Genomic DNA, 9,334 nt, shown 5'->3' with positions numbered 1-9,334 from the left:
ACCGATGAAAAAATCAACTCAAATCCTGAATATATTCAATTGATCTCCCTTAATTCCTCTCATTAGTTACCAATTAATTATAAATTATATAAACAAATAAAGAAGGAATGAGAGAGAAAAGCAGAAGAACTGAGAACATAAATAGTAAGTATTTTATATGTAATAGCCAGGTATATTTTATGATAAGTATAAGAGGAAAAGCATAATATTTAAGCATATGGTATATTATCAACAAATTTATAATTTTTGGCCAAAAAAAATTAATAATAATATAAACACAAATCATGTTGGATGATTTTGTTTTGTTTGAGAACACAATGATTTTTGAGTATAAGCTTGGAAAAGAAGAATTGTAAAGATAATGATTAAAATAACTCATAAGCTTTACTGCTTGATTGATGCTTTGCATCGGATAGTAATAAGGCAAAAAATACTACATTTGTTCTCTTACATTTTTGCATTTACATGTTCTGGTGTTACCAAATACATGAACAATTTACATTATGATCCAATCATAGAATGAAGATGAAATTGTAAACTAATGTCTCAAATGGATCGATCGTGAGTTCAATTCTTAGTACATTTAACTTTTTCTTAGCATAGTAATTTAGTATCTTTGACTAGAATGATTCATCATTAAAAGAAAAATATGTCAGGGATTAATTGATATTTTGACTTGTTTTTGTGTTGTATAAACAGATATGGGTGATAGGAATGCATTTTGGGTTAAAGCAAGTGTGTGTAGTGGAATAAATTGTACTAACCATGGTTAATTAACGTCTAATTCAAAAGCGTTATATAGATATTAACCTAAAGAAGTCATCAACATGTATTTTTACTAACTATTTAAAACAAAGAGATCCCAAGTCTTGTTTAATTAACATATATAAATTGAAATTTAAAATACTTAAATTCAAAACACTTATCTAGACAAAGTTTTTTTGATTTTTTTAAAAGAAAAAACTATTTAAAAATAGAAAGCAAACTCACCTTGAAAGTCTTGTACCATATTTTAAAATATATTAACAATTAGCGAGGATTTTAAAAAGTCACTACTAATTATCAACTTTCAGCGGTCACTTTTGGAGGTTGTTGATCGAGATCTCTTAATTAATAATATTTTTAAAAGCTTATTAAATGATAGAGCACAATGTAATCCATATAGCCGACCCCTTCTAGTAGGATAAGGCATATTGTTGTTGTTGTAGCATCTAATTTGAGTTGAACTAGACTGCTTTGATGTGTCCACAATGGAGTATTGGTTTGATTTGGGTGCATTTTAAGTGTTATTCATAAACTATTACCAAAACATGTGCATTCATGATTTGTTATTGATTATTGATGTTGGCAATTTTCTATTGTGAGTGCCCACACCCCAAACCGCCCCCTCCAACAAAAAAATAAAAAAATAAAAAAGTTCAGTTGTATTTGAGAATTTAACAGCTGTGCTTATGAATCTGTCATATAATAAACAGCCTGTGACTATCGATAACATGGATTATAGCCTTGAGGTGAAGAGGAGCTTTTCATTTCTAAGTCGTTGATGAAAGAAAAATAAGTTTTTTTATTTAGAAGAAGAGCTTGTTGGTCCAATTTGAGGCCGTACACCCCACATAAAATCACTCTTAAATTCAATGTGTTTGAATTGGCCATGCTGCCATGCATCCAATTATTTGGGCCATCCTATGCCTCCATCTTCAATCGGGCCAATGTTTACATATCTCAAGAGAGAAGTCTTGTTTGACGAAGCCCACTTCTTAACCTAATCTTAGTCCTTCGTTTATCTCACTCCTCACCAACGGCCGCGTCTTGTTCTTCTTCCTCCTCCGGCACATCTCAATCTTCTTCCTCTGACCAGTGCTCCCTGTCGACTGTCGCGATTCTCACGTGGGTGCTTGCTCGCCATTCTCTGACTCACGGTCACAAATTCACGGTGCTCGCTGATCTCGGTGACCCAATCTTTGCTTCAGCCTCCAGGTACCTCTAATTCTCTGATTCAAATCATGCAACCGTCCACAAGCACTAATGAAAAGATACAGATCCTAATTCCCATACAATATTTCTCCTGCTTCAAGACATTATGCAGATAAATTCTCTTGCCTCTTGGCAGACATTCGTTTCAAAAGCTCGTAGCAAATTCTGCGTTTTGGCCCTTTTTTTTTTAATTTTTCCCGAAATCAGAAGCAGTATATGCTCCGTCCAGTCCATCCTCTCCCCCTTCATTCTGAAAAATCTATCGCGTGAGCATTGCTCTGTCTCTCCGACCCACGGTCGCCGTCGCATCATCAGTCCAACGCCTCTTCAGTCACGGTTTTAGCGTCTTTCCGGCCTTACCTCTGTATTCCGTTGCTTCTTCTCCGGCCTCCTCATATCAGAAATTGGTTCTGTCGCTCTTTCTTTCAGTTCTTCTCCAGCGCTATCTTCTCCGGCCTCCGGCGCTTCTTCTCTGGTCAGTTCTTCTGTTCTGAAATTGTCCACCTCCGTTCACATCTTCCATTCCGTCGCTGCTTTCAGGCATAGTCGTGCTTGTTTTTTTTTTAATATTAATAAAGGAAAGTAGGAGCTGGGAAAATTACTTCTGAAAAACACTGTCAAGAAAATATTGCAATTTGGCTTCCTATATTCTCACGATTACACAAGTTAATCCCACCACAGAAATAATTTTTTTTTTTCACTTGGATGGATTAATGAAGAACATGAGAATCATTATCTTGTATCATTTGATATTTTGCTTAATTACTTAACTATTTATTGTATTGAAAATATGCGTTTCTAAATATTTAATATTTAATTATGTTTCGTACCGAATCGAATTGGATACACATGGGTGCTTCATAGGTGCCAAGGATTTTTCTGAAGGCATCAAAACCATTCTTGTAATTGATTGTTGACATGTTGATGTGTGATGATGTGGTACCAGCTCCTTGCTTCTCTCTTGTATTTCGATTTTTATACTGGATAAGTTGTTGCAGTTTTAGAAAAGATAAAGTATTTGGGAATTGATTCCCTAGAAATCTTTTGAGAAGGGAGATCACTGATGACTGGCCAACATCCTATTATTACCTTGAAATACCCTTGGTTGTGAATTGTGTGATTCAGGAAAATAATTAAGTCGGAAACCCTCTGGGATATAGGGAAAAAAATAATGTTTGATATTTTGTGTTAAAGGTTGGATTGATTGAACAGAGAGGGTGAAAATGCCATATCTTAGAAGAACGCGCAGTTGGCCTCTACTATCACGTGAAAAGTTGACTTCTGAATCTCAACAATTACAATCTTATCATGTCACTCAGGTATATATTTTCAATTTGTGTCTTCAAAAGCATTTTTTGGATGAGTTGTTATAACATGTAGAACAAGTATATTTACTGTGATGTATGCTTTGATGAGTTGCTGTGTCTTTGATGCCATGGAAGCTAGGGGAACTAATGTTGAAGATGTCTCTTATAATACTTGAACTATAATTCCATCCTACTACTATTAATTAGTCTAATTCTACATTAAAATCCTTAATTTAGTCACGGTCTAAAATCAGGGCAGCAGCATTGTCAAGTGTTTCTCAACCAAACTTTCAAACCAATTATTCAATTGAGTAAAGAACTCTTACCTCTTGGTTATTATGTCATAGTTTTCTTGATTCAACCCTTTTGAGCTAGACCTTGCAATCAAAATCTTTACTAATGGAAAATATAAAACTGTGGATATGTGGCACTTGAAAAGATGAGCACTTTTCTAGAAGGGACTATTACATTTAAAAGAGGCTTAAGGGAAGAAATTGATGGTAAAATCCAAGTGCTTATGCATGTAATGCCCTCCTTCAGTCTCAGGCTACCAAAATACCCAGAATGATATGAATATCAAGCTAAATGGGGTTCGAACTTGCTGAGTGACAGTCAGTTTAAACCTTTTCATTCATTTTCATTTTAGATGGATTCAAATTGTGACTACTTACTGCTGTAATGTTGTCATTGCAACACTACAGGTATTAGTGAAACATTTCAAGAAGCCAAGGAAGCTGTGGCGTCGTTCATCTCCATCGATATTTAGTAAATGTCCGATGACCTTGGGCACTATAAAACAATTAAATGAAATTAGCTCAGAATTGGATGAAACTGAACTTGGAATCGCTATGGCTATGTTGATGAATGATAAAGATAAACAATTAATTTTCTGTTATGTTGTAAGTGCAAGAGTAGATTGGATAAAGTCACTAGTTAAGGAGGGGATGGAGGAGGGGATTCAAAGGCTTATTGACAGCTCATTGCTCAATCCTAATGAAGATTGATGTGCATCCCATATAACCATGAGATGGAATCCTAAAAGACTATGGAGTTAGGACATCTAAATTATAATATTTATAACATAATTTTAGTTATTATTTGTTGTACTATAATTTGGATAATTTACTTTATTGACAAGTGAGACATCCTTGCAAAATTATTCATGTTAAATCCATGATGTAATAATTATTATAAGATTGTATGTGTGTCATGTATAATGATGAAATGTTTATGATGATGATGAAATATTTATGTTAGATTACTTGACAAATGTAATTTTCCCTGCTATGTTATTTATTTGGCTTATGGCTTATGAAAATGTATCATGTTTCAAGAACTTGAGTCAAAGCTTGTGCTAAGTAAAGAAAGGAGAAGACAAGAAAAATAAAGATTGAAATGTCATTCAGGCTCAAATGACTTGACTGAGAAAACATTTAGAGTTTTGCAATCTTACATCAGTATGCCATCTTTTGAAAGTTGAAAAAGGTTTTAATTTATCAATGATAGAAAGGTATGGTTTTTAAGTGCAGTTAAGCAAAAAGTTTTAAAGATGATCTTATAGCAAGCTCCTAATACTTAATAATGGCATATTTAGGGTTTTGATAAATAGTTAAAACTATTAGTTTAATTGAGTTAGTAAAGGATGAAGTATTTTTAAAAGTCACAAAATTTTACATGAAATGGCTAGCAAAAAGCCAAAATTATTTCATGTGATCAAAACTTATGTGGAACTAAAATTATATCACGTGCGAAATTGCAAGTGTTAATATATAAACTTATCTAATGCATGGATTTTATAAAACTCATGGCACAATCTTTAATCATTGTTTTTTATTTTTAGTAACGAATTCATTTTGTTGAGATACTTAGGCACAATGATGCTATAACTATGGAATCCAAAACTATTTGAGATTATGTCTTTATATACTAATGGTCCACGAAGTAAGCTTGTAACTGGCGAGATTTTGACATACTTATCCATCTCAAGCTTTCCACTGAGACTAGAGCTAGCCCTTAGATTGTTTATTGGGCTTTACTCTTCAATTACTTAGCCCATATGACTTTATGGCCTACTCAAATGTTTTGGTAGGCGGTATTTCATATTTAGCACAAATACTTTCAAAAAAAAAATCACAACCATGCCGATATATGTATAGCTCTAAAATAATAATGATTTAAAATATAATAAATAAATTAGTCAATGTAATTTATATTTATTTTTTAAAAATTTATTTAATTTAAACACAACATTTCTACATTATTTGTTTAACTATTTTCATAATTATTTAAAGTTTCTTAAATTGAAAGGGAGAGAATATAAAATTAGATTATAAAAGAAAATTAATAAATTTATTTTTTAAAATAATTAAAATAAAAATTAAAGTATCTTATAATATTTAACAAAATATTCTTAACTATGTTAGAAATTAGATTAAAGTATAGGTTTTGAAAATAAAGGAGAGGTCTCTATAATTTTAACAAAATAGAGGGGTGGTCATTGTAATTTACTCAATTAATTAATATTTATCGTGAATAAAAGTTTTTAAATTAAAAACAAGAACAATAACATGGATAGCAACCATGCGCCTTCTCCTTTCTGCAAAAATTCATCCTTTTTTTTTTGCGCTGAGTGTTTTGTTTCTTTTACTTTATAAGTTATACTATTTGTTTCTTTTCTTCTTTATAGGTTGTGGGGGGTATTGTTATGTGCCTCACTATCAATATCATTATCATTTTTTATATTTAAACTAAATCAAAGTTAATATTTTTAATAATATTTAAATTTAAATTTAAATTAAGAAAGTCGGCACTGTTAATATCATTAACATAACTAGATTACTTGAGGTTTTGAATTAATCTACGACCGTCTATATTGGCCATTTTATTTATTTTGGCCAGAAATCTTATTTTCACATTTAAATTTCTCACTAATTAAAATATGTTTTTCAAATGACATGTGTATTTGTCAAGTTACCATGACAACAATTTAAGCCTACCTTTTTCTTTATTTTTTTTTTGGGTCGAAGATCATTTTAGGCTTACCGATGACATGGAAAAGAGATAAAAAGTAAAGCAAGCGGCTATTGAGAGAAAGGGACCCATACCATTAAGATTGTGATTGATAAAATGTGACGTGTAGGGTACAGGGAGAAATATTTGAAAAAGTTGAAATTGATGATGATAGTGTGCAACCCCAACTCTCACTTGTCCTCTCTCTTTATTCAAATTCAAAGTTCTCCCTTCTCTCTCTAGCCAAGAAATAATTAAAAAAAATAAAATTTATGTTTCATACAAAGAAAAAATAATATTTAATAAAAAAGTTAAAACAAATGTTAATGTCATATTATTATTAATAAAAAAGGAATTTAAATATTTGGATAAAGCTCATTTAGACTTGAGTTTATTTAGGTGACTTGATTAAATTTAAAGTAACAAAATGGGACAATATTAACATATGAAATCTTAAATTTTGGATGGCTGAGAGAGGTTATCTGGTTAAATATATTATTAGCTGGATTTGAATTAGGTAACTGTAATTAATATAGGCATTGAATGCCGATACCATCAAAATAGTTGAAATTCATGTTAATGGTTTAGATAAATTTACTTATTTATTTATTTTAAGTAAAGTATAAATTTAAAATTATTAATCTAAATTTTAATAATTTTGAGTGCAGATACTAAATATAATTATTGAATTTAATTTCATTATTGGCATGTAAAAAATCTTGAGAATCCCGAGCAAAGCAGTAGTCTCTGATCCCTGTATTAATTATTAATATAATTACCTTTTTCACATGCAATGCCTATTGTTTTTCTATTTTTCTGTGATTGAGACAATATTTCTATGCCATCTTCCTCTTACTTCTTGCATACACTAGTGTGGCTGTGAATTTTATTTTTTTTTAAATCAGCAAATGACTTTTGATATTATATGAAAGAAATGGAATGTGTACTATATACAGACATGGTTTGCATTTTATATTTTTTTAATATTATATTTTAAGGAAAAATATTTATAGTAGACAAAGCGTGCTCCCTACTCTTGTGAAAGTGTTAAGCCTATAGTCATATCACATCAAGCCTACTTTGTGTATGTGCAAGCTTTAATACAAGCCTTTCAATGATTTTTTTTCTTTTACCAACTTTATTAATAAATTCAAATGAGCTGTATTTTTTTAGCCTAAAAAATAGCTGTTTTTTTTGACAAAAAAAATAGCCGTGTTTAAATATATTAAAGTAATGAGTTTTTCAATATAAATTGGGGCTTAAAAGTTGTGCCTATGCCACTCAATAATTATTAAAAAAATTAAAATTAATAACCTTGAGATTGATCCCATGAAATTGTATAGGAAATTTCAGTTGGAATTTAGAATAACCTCTCTTTTATTAAGATTTGTAATAGAAGGTTATTTTTTCTATATTTATTTTATTTTATAACACACTTTTAATTATTTTATAAGAATTAAAAAATAGTTAAAAGTGATTTGTATTAGTATGATAATAAAAAGTCATCACTATTTTTTAAAGTTATCCCCCAATTAAAGCCAACAAATTTTAATTACCTTTACTTTCGGTTTTATTAATCTTTCTCAAGGTTAAACTTTATAAAAAAAAATGAAAAGAATCAACAATTTTGTTTGATTGTATTGACAAAGTGAGCATTTCACTCTATAGGATGATCTTGTCTTATGATACCCCTTCTTATTGACCACTGACCTTTTTAAATAAATATTTATTTGTTTTTTTTTAACTCTTCCCTACTTGCCTTTTTAATAATAGAATATGAGCACCTTTGAGGAAGTGAAGTGCTCACGTGGAGAGAGAAGCAAGCAAAATATTACAAGACTCTATTTATTTAATAACTTATTTCATTTAAAATGTATTCTGCTTAGGATGAATATGTTAATTTTCAATAATTATACATTACTTTTGATAATATGAGAAAAATTTTTTAAAAAATAAAAAATAATTTTATTATTAAGTTATGCCTCAGAGTAGAAAATTTATCTCCAATAAATATTATTAAATCTATCACTTAATGCTCCAATAAATTAAAATATAAGAAACAACTTTTTATTTGTTATGTGTCATTTTCATACATAATAAAAAACATAAACATTTTTAAAATTTCTTATCCATTAAAAATTAAAATAAAACTAACTTTAATTTGTTTTAGAATATTTTGACTCATTCATCCCCTAAAAAATAAAAATTGTATTATAATAAACTGTATAAATAATAATTATTGCTGAAATTAAAAAATAAATGTATTCTAACATTTACGTTGATCTCTCCCTTTGTTTAATATTTAATATTTAAAAAAAGGAAAGATTAGACAAAAATGCTTGAATTATAACTGGAGGAAGGAGATAAGATAATTTACGTTTGCAAATCACAGCATTAGAGAATGGTGGAAGTGCGTGATGTGAATAGAAGAAGTTGAGAGGGACAAGGGAAGAAAACTGTATGATTAAAGCTATGATTGATAAGATGTAATTCAGAGAGTGTTGAAATATTCAATATAGAGAAAATAAAAAAAATTACATGTAATATTTTCTTTTTCAATTTTTTAAAACACGTCTGCAATGTTTTACCATAGCTAAAAAAGTTTTCCTACGCCGATTAGAATTTGTAGGATCAAATCTAATATTATACAAGATTCTCCTACAATAATCAAAATGCTCATAACCAAGAATGGCTTGAGCATGATGAAATTCTGGATCCGTTATTTCATTATTTCTAAACATGTCCATTAAAAAATTAACAAATTGTTGTGGAGTTATATTTGGATAAGATGGTTGTGGTTGTGGCTGTTACTGTGGCTCTGGCTCTGGCTTTGGCTGTGGAACTATCGAAATTTCTTCATCAAGAGAAAATATTGTATTTAAGGCTCGTAGATATCTAGGATCTACTTCATCACCAACTTCTTGAGCATTAGCTCACTTAAGAGTAGTTGGCTATATAAAATTAAAAAATAATTAATAATAATAAATATTAAAATATTAAATATTAAATTTACTAAAAAATAAATAAAATACTTACATCACTTT

The 9,334-nt window shown here is 29.8% G+C and overlaps 1 long non-coding RNA gene across 1 annotated transcript; it reads left to right on the top strand.

Moving 5' to 3' along the window:
- Positions 1-1,609: 1,609 nt before the first annotated feature.
- On the top strand, positions 1,610-4,542 carry LOC129316063 (uncharacterized). The gene is made up of 3 exons (XR_008594663.1): positions 1,610-1,977; positions 3,169-3,293; positions 3,983-4,542. It is a non-coding gene; the product is annotated as an uncharacterized LOC129316063 (long non-coding RNA).
- The last annotated feature ends 4,792 nt before the right edge of the window (positions 4,543-9,334 follow it).

This window comes from Prosopis cineraria, unplaced genomic scaffold (assembly GCF_029017545.1).
Source record: "Prosopis cineraria cultivar Desert tree isolate PC_DT_omini unplaced genomic scaffold, ASM2901754v1 PC7, whole genome shotgun sequence".
Classification (NCBI taxonomy): Eukaryota; Viridiplantae; Streptophyta; class Magnoliopsida; order Fabales; family Fabaceae; genus Prosopis; species Prosopis cineraria.
This window is presented reverse-complemented; position numbering and strand designations above follow the sequence as displayed.